The following is a 12155-nucleotide window of genomic DNA, read 5'->3' on the forward strand; positions in this document are numbered from 1 at the left end:
CAGTCCTTTGGGTTACTGCATTACTGATCACAATGTAACAAAGAGGAATTGTAATTTGTCAACATGCAGGTTTAAATGTTACAGCTGATTGAAGATTAAATCTTGCATTATAAACTATTTCCTTACCGTGTAACAGCAAGAATTCAGCTCTAGTGGCATATGAACGATATGACTTTACAGAAAACATCCATAAATTGCCAGAGAAACTGTCTGGAACATGAAACTGCTAGAATTGTCACTGATTTCAAAAGAAGTTTGAAGCCCTACAGGAACCCGAGTTTTGTTAATCAAATGACAGTTTACAAGTAACCCTATGTGATTAAAATATGTTCTTCCATGATTCTCAGTTATGAGGGATTTCGCTAACTGGCAATACACTCTGACAGTGAGCGTTGATACAGGTGTGATAAGGAACTCAGGCACTGGAGCAAGGTCTGGGCTGCAGAATCCACAGCCTGAAAGTGCTGTCACCACAGGTCGCCTGTGCAAGAAGAGCTGGGAAGAAGCCCCTTTCCAGTCCTGCCCAAGACACTGTAGTCCCACTGTGCAGGAAGCTGCAGGTTTAATAGGTGAGCAGGAGCAGAGCTTGGGGGCTTTGCTGCTGCCACCCACTTTACACGGAAAGCACTCTGAGATCACGACGATGAGCAGAGGTTGGAAAGCTTTGGGAAAGACAACAACATCTGTCTCTTGGAGTGCTTTCATAACTGATGGTAAAATGGGTCTAAAACTGACTGTACTACTACATCAAAACAAATGACAGAAAAGAAAATATTTTAGCTGTACTGGAAAAAGGAAAGGGATAAAAAAAGAAACAGGAGCCTTGATGTTGTCATCTGATAGCTAGAAAAAAAAAAAAAAAAACTCTAAAACTTTCTTCAATCCACCGGAGGTGGGAGAATATTGACTGTTTCTTGGTATAGCTATCTAAATAAGAAGTCATTTTATAATATAAGGGAGGAAAAAAGTACTTTCACACCTTTCCTAGTCAAAATTATCTTGATTTGATAAGAAGGAGAATTACCTTTCATCCCCAAAGTACCGGGTGGGCTAGAAGCAGAACAGACGTGAAACTGACACTAGCAGGCATTAATTTTTTTGTGTGTGTGTGCATTGATAAGCTGGCTTGCATACCCATAGTGGGAGGTGAAAAAGCAACCACGATTCCCCCAGCCCTTTGGCATTTAAGGGACCTCCCGGCGGTCCTAGTGAAGCACAGAGGTGCTTCAAGGCATCCGCGGCCCCTGTTGTCCTCTGACCATTGCTGACCATATGAACCCTTCACACATGCCTTTGAGGACCAGTTAGCCCAGTCCACAATATTACTGCACAGTTCTCAAAGCCCTGATAAAGAAATGAAATGAGAGCAGCCTTTAGTGCAACGAAGTGAAATCAAGATGCAGAAGGTCTCTCAGTAGACAGGTTGGTGGGCCCCAATATTTGAGATGCTACCTATTTGAAAAGTTACCAGTGCACCAGTGCATCTTCTTTCCAGCCATGTTTTATTATAATCATTACTTGCCCTCTGTATCTGTAGTATTAATCATCTTGCTTAGTGGTTTTTTTTTGTTTTGTTTTGTTTTTTAACAGTGACAGGTGTTGACAATGTAAACCACAAGAACAAAAGGCATGATGAAATCTGCAGAGACCACTTTGGTTGACTTCCTGCACAGAAATAGTCAGTCACACAGCCATTTTTCTAATCTCATCTTAAAAACCTTCAGCAGGAGATTAGGTCTCCATTAAATCTCCAGGTAGCCTTTTGAGCATAAAAGCCTAACAAATCTATACAATTTAGAATCTACAAAGCCACACAGTCAGTCATTTCTTATTACCATCATAATGCTGAAAGCATAACTAAAATGTAAGCATTGATAAAAGAAAAAGGGAAAGTGGAAAATAAAAAGAAAAAAATGCAAATATATACATTGTTTCACAGCTCCGATTAAATAAATCTATCAATACTCATCTTATTTTTCCTAATCAGTATGTAGAGACATAGCTTAGACTTCTGGCACCAACCACAATTCCACTGAAACCATGTATTTAAATAAACTTTAGAAACTAAGGCAAGAAGAAATCCTCATCAGAAATACTTCCCTAATGCACTTTTGAAAAGAGCAATATGCATATGATAACAGAAATAAATCTGATATTCAACTGAAATGTTTAGTAGATTTATACCAGAAGAATACACATATTAAAGCAAACCTCTGCCAAAGTCAAGCAGAACCTGAGAATCAATAGGTTGCAACGTCAGTATTCTTAATAAAGCTTCAGTTAAAAGCTTCACCAGAATCACAATATCATCATGTGGATTATTTGTGAAGTACAGGACAGCGTAGTCAAGTGTTGAAAGACAAAGGGCCAGGACTACAGCAATTACTAAAGGCAGAAGACAATCAATAATACCTCCATTACACTAGGTGTTCTTGCAATGATTTAGGAAAGAAACAAAGAATTAAATACACACGATTTTCCAAACATTGTGTTTTAGATTCTTTATATATGCATTCTATTTCCTAAAACTGTTTCCTTTAGGCCACGTTTGAACTTTTTCAGTATGTTCATAGGTATCATTTTAAAAAAGAAACTCAGATTTCCATGTGGAATAATAATACAGACAAAATGATAAATGAATTTATACTTAAGAGTACTTAGGGTATATACTTATAGCCAATAGCTATTTTGAATGTACTATTAAAGCAACTGCATTAGGTAGGAATTATTTGATGTCCCAGAAGTAATTTCTAAACTCAGTGAGACTTCACATAATTCAAATGTACGCGTGTAACAGTCTCTGACTGGATTTATAAGAGCACTACCTTAAACTCTCACAAGTCAGTATCAAAAAAACAACGCAAGCTCTTAGGGTTACCTTGCTGTAATAATGAAAACATCTGGTCACAATTCTGTCTCCAATAACTGCTTAATGACATTTGTACTTGGAAATGTTGATCATAACATTTCCCTATCTGTCTTTGGAGCTCCAGCAAGACCCCCTCACCACGATGCCCAATGAAAAGACAGGAGCACTTCTGCCCTGTCAATTCAGCATGCCTTTGATTTCCACCCCTGTCCCCTTTCCCCTCCTCCACCTTCACAATACACACCTACACAATGGGTAGTTTCTCAAAACTTAGGCAATTCTTTCTTCTAAAGATGTTAACTCTCTTGTGGCAGACATTTATATTTGTGTGTTCACAGTGCCATTGATTTCACCAAAAATCCTGACATTTTGTACTTCTGTTCCATATTCCTACAGCATTGATCAAAATGCATTCTACTTCTTGATCAAAACTCCTAGTTATTTAACAAAATACACGCTAGTAATTAAAAAGAAAAACTTTTTTTCTCCTTGTGCTAAGCAATGAAACATCTGCTTTTAAAATTATTATTGGACTGTTTCTAACTGATAGAGTAAATATGCTGAATAAAGTGTTCCTGACATAAACATTTAAATCCTAGCATTTGATAGAAGAAAATCTTGGAAATGAATTTGCTGAGCATTACATAGAGACTTTTATAAAAGAGCTGCCTAACAACAAAGTTTAAAAGAGACACAGATGACTAAAAACTTTCTTAAGTTTTCAAGAACTGTTATTACTTTCCCATTTTCTACCACCAGAAAAATTTTGTTCTGGCAAGTTTCATATATTTCAAAGTTTTCCTTGTCTCAATAGTGGCTAAAAGTAAAATCTGAAAAAAAAAATAATAATAATAAAAAAAGAAGTTTCTGCAAATTTCCTCCTGTGAAGAAGAAAAAATAAACTTTTTTTGGCTTGCTTATCTCCCTGCCTGGAAAAGCTTCTGTCACCTTCACTTTGACAAACTCCTGTGTAGCAGACCACAAGGCTGAGTGCTCCAACCACCTCTGTCTTGCAGCTGGGACTTCTCCCAGCTTAAAATATTAAGTCAATTTTATTTTCTCTTTACAGACTGAGAGACACTGTTTTTATTTTCCTGGGAGGAAAGAAAAAGTCCTCAGAAAAAATAACATTTCCATAGAAAATCAGGATTTTGGGAGGGGGTGGGGAATAAAAAAGAAGAAGAAAAAAAAAAATACTCCCCAAAACTTCCATCTAATCAGCAAGATACACAGTTTACTTCTAGTGCTCTGAGCAGGTCTGATACAGCAAGGGTGATACAATAGATGCAAGATTTACTAGTGTACTGTAAAAGAGCAGAATTTGGCTCACAGTCTTTGTTGTTGTTAATATAATTTTCACGAACACTGCTATATTGAAAAAAAAATCTTGCAAATGCTCCATGGACTCACTCAACCATTCATAGTGTCACTGCTAGAGACAGTATTATATGAGAGGCATTGGCAGTGGACAGCATTAAGAGAAGTGCTAGTAAGCTTCCATCTCTACTTAAAAGGTATACTGTATGCCAGGACAAAAGCATCTAATCTTAAAGCTCCATGAAGCGTAGGCTACAGTTTACTTAGATGCTTTCTCCTGGTATAATAGTCTACGAAGTATGTAACATGGTCAGTGATTAAAAACAATGAGCAGCTTGGAGCCCTTACAAAAATGCAAGTCCAGATAAAAATCATAGTCACTCTCGGTGTTAAGGAAAAATGGATAATGAAATACAATGACAAGTAATGTAAGCAAAAAACAGATCCAAAAATCCACTCCCTGCCAAAATAAACAAGAAGCGAAGAACACATAATTCTGAATTCCCATTTTTATTCGGACCTTAACTGGAACATATTGGGGACAAAGTGCACCAATGAACAAAAATTCAGAAAGCCCAGCTATGTATGTTTTGTTCCATTTCAAAGACGGAGTTGTCCCAACACTCAGTCTGTAATTATATACTTCAAATTTACCTTACCAAAGGAAGTCTTACAAGAGACTAACTTCATATGAGCAGATGCACAGCATCACGCACCTGGTGAAATTGGCTACAGAACTTGCATACAAAAATGTTCAAGTGCACATGTTAAAACAGCATAAGCAACAACCTTCCATTAAATGATTGGGACTGTATTTAGGTTTCTAAACCCAACATGAGATCATATTCATTATAATTATAGCTAACTAAATGAACTGAGAACTAGATTTGGCAGACTCTAGCTAAACACTAAAATTAAGGATTACCTTCTCTCTCCCCAGCTGTCCCAGTAAGTCTAAAAAGAAATTCCCTCGGAAAGTGGAACACTTGCTGTAATTACTGAAACTACTGTGTATGACTTAGTTGCTGTTAACAGTAAGTAATTGCGTGTATATACATTCTTGTCATAGGTGGCAACAATACAGTAAACAGTCTTCTTAGCAAAGGCAGTTAATTTCTTTTATTACATTTGGTACATTTGCTAACATAGCTGGAGAGTGTGTTTATTTTCATTTCTGGAAAGTGAAGACAATTCTGTGGCTCACCTTCAGATTTTCACTACAAAACATTTGGGAAACATTAAAATAAACCCGAAGGTACAAAATAAACGTATGCCGCACTTGTACTAAGGCATAAATATACTTTGGAATGTGGTGTGTGTTAAAACAAAAACACTGCATCAACCTAACATTAGGGTTGTGACCCAAGCCAACAAAAGCAAGATAATTCATCAGAGATGGATGTTCTGGCCTCAGCCCAACCTACTGCATGTATTGCAGTCTACTGCATCTGATCCATTAACAATCCTGGGTGAAGATATAAGATCAAAATTCAATCCTGGACACATCAATCTTGAATTCTGAAGATGACAATGGAACAAAAATATTTTACCAAGTCGTTTTGAGGGTATGGGCCTGGACTCTTGAGCTAAGTCTTCCCACAAAAATGAAGTTTGATAACATAGTAGTACTCTCTGAAACACAGGGTAATACTAGGATTCCTGATTCTAATTATAAGAAAAGAAAAGTATAACTGCAATATTACATATAACCGCAATATTTACCTGCAGCTTTAAAACAATATCCAGGCTGATACTAAAGGCATGTTGCCTTTACAACATCTTGATAATTTAGCCTAGTAACTCTCAGAAGTACAATTGTTACATTGCAATTAAAAAGGTGGGGAGAGAAAAAGGGAGTAGTTTGGTCTGTGCACTCTTGGTTACTATGCTTGAACCTTTGCACAGTAACTGTGTGAGAGGAACATGCCAACGAATACCTGTCCACTATGTTTTTCTTACTGCTACAGTTAAGATTGAGGCAGGCAGCCTGTGCTCCCAAAGAGGGAGACAGTTTATGAATCAATAACAAATGATCATGTATCCACAAAGAGGAAAATAAACTATCTCAAGCGGTAGGTAACATGTATCAGGCTTTTATAATACAAGTATAAAGGCTCTTAATAGGTTTAAACATACTGTGTAAAAGAAAAAACAAAACAAAACAAACAAACAAAAAAAAAAAACTTATCTATTCCTTCCCTGTCATTTATTAAGATCCTTTTCTTCCTCACTGGACCAAAGTCTCAGCCCCTGTTCCCAAGGGATTCCTTCCCAAGACATAGCAGCCAAGCTTGGGCAAGAATAAGAGGAATGTTTTCTTCTAAACATGACCTTGGGCAGTGCTGTTCTTTCAAGCGCTATTGCTGGCACCTCGGCTTTATAGAAGCAGCATTAAACAGGCATGAGTAGGAATACAGCTGTTTTCTGTTTTTTCCAGAAGTCCCCCCAGATTTTTCTTTATGCTTTCACAGAAATGCAGTATCATATACAGTTTGAGAAGTCAACAGCACTTGATAAATTGTTTTACTGGACTCAACTTCAGGCATCGGTGCTTCTCCTTTATCAAGAAGCCCCTCTGTATTTAGCTATGGAAGAGGCATGAGGAAGTAGGATGGAAACTCCCTAGGGGAAATTCCTAGTACACACAACTTCCATGTTCTCATAACTCTTTCAGCCCTGTTTTACCCACAGTCCTTCTCCAGGGTTTGTGAAGACTACACTTTGTGTAACAACAACACACGAGTTTTCTATTTTGCTGTACACACACACATACGTTGCATGCTCATTTTGCATCCCAGCACAATGCAATCAGCTGGACTGTCATCACAGGAATAATGTAATTTACCTAATTATACTAGGATGCTTACTGTGCAGCAATGTTGCCTGTGTGGGTACAGGCCATATTGACAGTATTACCAGTGAGAAATATAACTGAGCAACTTTTGGAACTGTCAGAGATGTATTCTTGTGAAAACACCAATTGTTTTTCATTATTCTTTGTTGATATTATGAAGAAAGCACTTCCTGCATATGCTGTTGCAAAGAACAAAGCAATAACAAATAAGAAAATCCACAAAATACAGAACATTGTTGACATACCGTGAATTGATTGTGGCCATTTCTTTACAAAGAGATGTATTGATTGCCTCAGAAGTAGAAAACTTGCTGTCGCATCAGGGTTGGCTCTGCGGCACATGGTAACTCCAGGCCACATAGGGACCTGGGCCCTAAAGATGCACAGATACACAGATCCATTCATCCTATATCTAAGTCCCTGCATTTTTCTTCCCTTCCAAAACACGAATTTTCAAAGAAGAAATGAGAAATTTGTGTATGAGAAATCCAGGCCTGATAGTTCAATCTGTCCAATTTGGTAGGTCAAAGAAAAAAAGAGCAATCAGACAAAATTATAAACTTAAAAATATTTGCAAAGTACAGTTTGACTCTGATTTTCACTGCTATGTACTGCCATCTAGCATGACCCATTGTTTACAAGTCTTTGGTCAGTTTGCAGTCCAATGTACTCAATCATACTTGGTAACCAAATTTTTTGTTTTGTTTTTGTTTTTGTTTGTTTTTTTGTTTGTGTGTGTGTGTGTGTGTGTATGTATGTAGACATGCTGTAAAGGGTTCATTTTTCTCACTATTTACATAAAAGGACATACACAATTGGAAAGTCAAAGATAAAGCACACACCTAAAGTGAATTTCATGGTAGGTTGTCTCTTCTATTATAAAGATATTTGACTTCCTTGAAATAAGTATAGTATGTTCTAAACAGCAACTGCAAAGAAGTTTCACCAAAATTGTACTGTTCTGTCATTCAGAACATCAGACAACAAATTTAAAATCTTCCACAGAGTAACTGCATTGATAGAGAAACTGTGGAATGCTCTGCTTGGAACTGCCTGCCTCCTGCAACTTACTATGTTAACTTAGAGAGAGTATAAATGATTCTTGGTATAGTTATTGGTGGCAGATGGGGAAGTGACAGGGAACTGAGAGAGTTGTTGATTACAGAAAATGAAAGATAAGGCAGAAAAACAAGGGAGAAAAAAAAAAAAAAAACACAAACAAAAAAAACTGAAGTACCTCTGTCATACATATAAAAATAATGACTCTTGATGAATTTAAAATAATTCTAATTGCCTACTGAAGTCTAACCTTAGCATACTTTAAATGACATGCTGGTTAAAATTACTGTGGGAGGTGGTCCCTCTCTGTGATCACAGGATATTTAACTAATAAATGTCAGTAGTGTGTTTCATTAAGGCTAATGACTGCAATACAAGTGGAGGAGAGGGATTACATACCAGGTATAACATTCTCTGCATTCCTCTGCAAGTGTGGGAACTGTCAGATGTGCCCTAAAAGGCTAACTGCACTTGCTGTGACAAAGGGGACTTTTGAGCATGGGTGAACTGAAACATTACAAAGAAGCTACCAATAGTGACATGGCTGTGATGTTATTTTGACTGCAAAAGATAGGGCAGATGCTTCTGTACTCAGACTTAACCTCCGTGCAAGCATGCTTGGCACAAACACTTGTTACCCAAGAACAATGGGTTTTTACTTTCCACAATACTTATGCCAGTAAATGTGATTACTCAAATACTTGCAGGAAGCAAATGCCCAGCAGGCACAAGCACGTTTTAGTGTCATTCATTTGCAACTTCTGAAAAACAGTCAAAGAACCTCAAACAATCCCAACTTTTAAAGCAGCTTTCTGCATTTTCTAATATATAGACCATTCCACTAACCTCTGCTCCTGCATGTTTTTAGGCAACATTGTCTTAAGTAGAAAAGAGCTGTAGAGCACATCTTTCTATGTAGGGATTTCTCCAGTCCTAAGCAGCTCTCTCAAACATACAGTATTAGTTCTTCCTATAAGTTGGCCAAACACATCACCTTTTTTTTTTGTTGTTGTTGTTGATAGTTTTGTTTTTGCATTTTTTTTTTTTAATACAGAAAATGCTTAATAGATTTCAGTCTATTTTTAACCTGGGGCACAAATGGTTATGACCAAGTTTTATGTTATTGTACAGAGTGCCTGAGCAAATTTTACACTGCTTAAACTTGAAATTCTGCATTTAAACAGTCCTGTGATGTTAACAAATCGACTGAGCAGTTACTGCTACCCTCTTACCATACTTTGGCATTCCACGCCATTCAGGAGTGATGAGAACATCAAGAGGACTTCTGAAGTGTCTCTGCAAATGTTCTAAACTAAAGAGTAGTAATTTAAGAATACAGTAGATTCTTATTCTCCTACCAAAGTGCAGGCACACATGTAGGATGATGAATGATTATTATTTATACATATTGTGATATGCCAAAATTAGTGCCAGATTTATAAACAGGAGGGACAGGTAAATACTAGTTGTACCCTAATTCTAGCTACTGCCTTCACTTCCTTCAACAGGTCGTACTACATTTTACAAGTGAATTACTTCTGCTATTCACTCAGTCTGAATACCTTAGAACAAAGAAAAATTCACAAATTTTTAATTCACAGTAAATACACAGATGTGAAATAATCTGCCATTCAATAATCTTGCTAGTAAATGTAATCTGACAAAACTAGATAGCTAATTTATTTCTCATCTAAACTGAAGCAAAAGATACATGAAATAATGAAAGACGAAACTGGAACCCAGGTTCCTGAGTTTGTGAAGTGCTTTTTATTACTATCTTCTGATGCTTCACCAGAGCATTATTGTATTATTCTTATTTAGTTTTTACGCTTGAAATTACACTTTTCAGACACAGTATATCTAAAATTAGCTACACATTACAAATTCACCCACATACATACATGTTGTGAAAACACATATATGTCAGTCAGTTAAAGAACAAAGCTATTATAAGGCATAGTCAACATAGATTCATGAAGGGAAAGTCACGCCTTAGTAATCTGCTCTCCTCTGATAAGGTTACCTGCTTGGTGGACAAAAGGAATCCAAGGAAATATTTCTGAATTTTAGTAAGGCCTTTGATACTGTTCCTCATGGCATCATTCTGGAGAAACTGAGGCCAAGAGGGGACCTCACTGTCTGCAATGTTCTGAGAAGGGGAAGCACAGAGAGATGTATTGGCCTCTGCTCCTGGGAACCGATGGCATGGTACAAAGCTGCACCAGGGAGGCTGAGATCAAATATTAGGAAAAATATTCATTACTCTGAGGGTGGTCAAACACTGGAACAGGCTTCCTAGTGTGGTGCTTGATGCCTCCTGCCTGTCAGTGTTCAAGAGACATTTGGACAATGCACTCAGTAATGTGCTTTAACTTTTGTTTAGCCATGGATTAGTTAGGCAGTTGGACTAGGTGATTTTTAAAAGTCCCTTTCAGCTGAACTATTCTACTCTACTCTAAATGAAAACTGTTCTTGTGTGTGATCTGAAACTGAAAGATTCAGTGGGTCCTAGTCTGTAAGCCACTGTGCTAAGTTGCCTGTGACTCCACAGGTTTGTGCAAAGGAAGGCTAGGTTGGCTAGGCTGAGATTCTTGCTTTCAAAGTTAGCTAGGAGCACATAAAAATAGTATTCATTCTCCAAAGCTCAAAGTTTCTGAATATCAATATACATACCCTACTGTCTTGGATGGTATTAGCTCCATCCTTTTTAGCACCCAGTGTGGAGCTTGAGGAATTTGAGATAAGGATGATAGTTGAGAGAAGTAACGGGCCAAACATGAACTGGGCATTGTCTAAGAATGTAATAGTTGTGGAGAATTTAAGAAAGTAATAATTGTGAAGAATATGTGTTGTAGTAATGTGGTGGCTTCCTACAGGCAGTAGCTCTTCAAGAACTGCTCCCACATGGCTCCATACCACGGGGTCTATCCCCCAGGAGCAAACTGCTCCAGCACAGGTCCCCCATGGGCGGCAGCTCCCTCCAGTTCCCCTGCTCCTGCATAGGCTCCTCTCCATGGGCCGCAGCCTCCTCCAGGCCACATCCACCTGCTCCACCGGGGGCTCCTCCACAGGCTGCAGCGTGGAGATCTGCTCCATGTGGGACCCATGGGCTGCAGGGGGACAGCCTGCTCCACCAGGGGCCTCTCCACAGGCCACAGGGGAACTGCTGCTGCCTGCCTGGAGCACCTCCTGCCCTTCTTCTCCAGGGCTGGTTTGCTCCCATATTCTTACACCTCTCTCCTAGCTGCTGTCACACAGCATTTTTTTTTTTTTCCCCATCTTAAATCTGCTCTCCCAGAGGCTCACCCAGTGTCACTCCCTGGCTCAGCTCTGGCCAGCAGCGGGTCCCTTTTGGAGCCAGCTAGAGGTGGCTCTGGTCTGACATGGGGCAGCTGCTGGGCTCTGCTCACAGAGGCCACCCTACAGCCCCTCTCCCCTACCAAAACCTGACCATGTAAACCCAACACATATATTCATCTATCTCAAGACTGCCAGTGGCAGTTTAGACCACCAAAAAATATTGCGGTACCTTTAGTAATCCAGTTCCTCATTTGAATGTTCTGTAAAACTGTTTTCACATAGATGGAATATTTTTGAGGGACTGGGGAGTTGTGGAAGGGCTTGAAGAAATTGATTGTATCCTTCTCACTACAAGCTGATTCTCTCCTGTATATGGTAAGCTGGACTATGTTGTTTTTGGAAGGAGTTTTCTGCAGATCCTAAAAAGCTGAAGAACACCCAGGCTAATATATTTCACATTTGTTCCTTTCCACACCATTATTTTAAATGATCAGAAAATATTTTTCTGCTTAGCTTTCATTCCTTCTAAAGCTGGTCCTATGGCATCACTATGTATGTGCCAGCACGCAATACCTCAGGTTATCTGAAGGTTAGAATTCAGTGGTCCCTTCCTATCCCACAAATTAGTACACAAGTGGAAACAAACAAACAAAATAGTGAAAACAGGAAAGAGATTTGCAGATGACCATATGACAGCACAACAGCTGTCTTTGCTAGGCTTGATCTACAGCCCATAGCAAACAAGGGAAACTTTCC

General features: G+C 38.5%; 1 protein-coding gene across 8 annotated transcripts in view; it reads right to left on the bottom strand.

Moving 5' to 3' along the window:
• Positions 1-12155, bottom strand: part of ARHGAP6 (Rho GTPase activating protein 6) — a 313487-nt gene that overhangs the window by 47916 nt on the left and 253416 nt on the right. The window lies entirely within an intron of this gene.

Source organism: Anas acuta, chromosome 1 (genome assembly GCF_963932015.1).
Source record: "Anas acuta chromosome 1, bAnaAcu1.1, whole genome shotgun sequence".
Classification (NCBI taxonomy): Eukaryota; Metazoa; Chordata; class Aves; order Anseriformes; family Anatidae; genus Anas; species Anas acuta.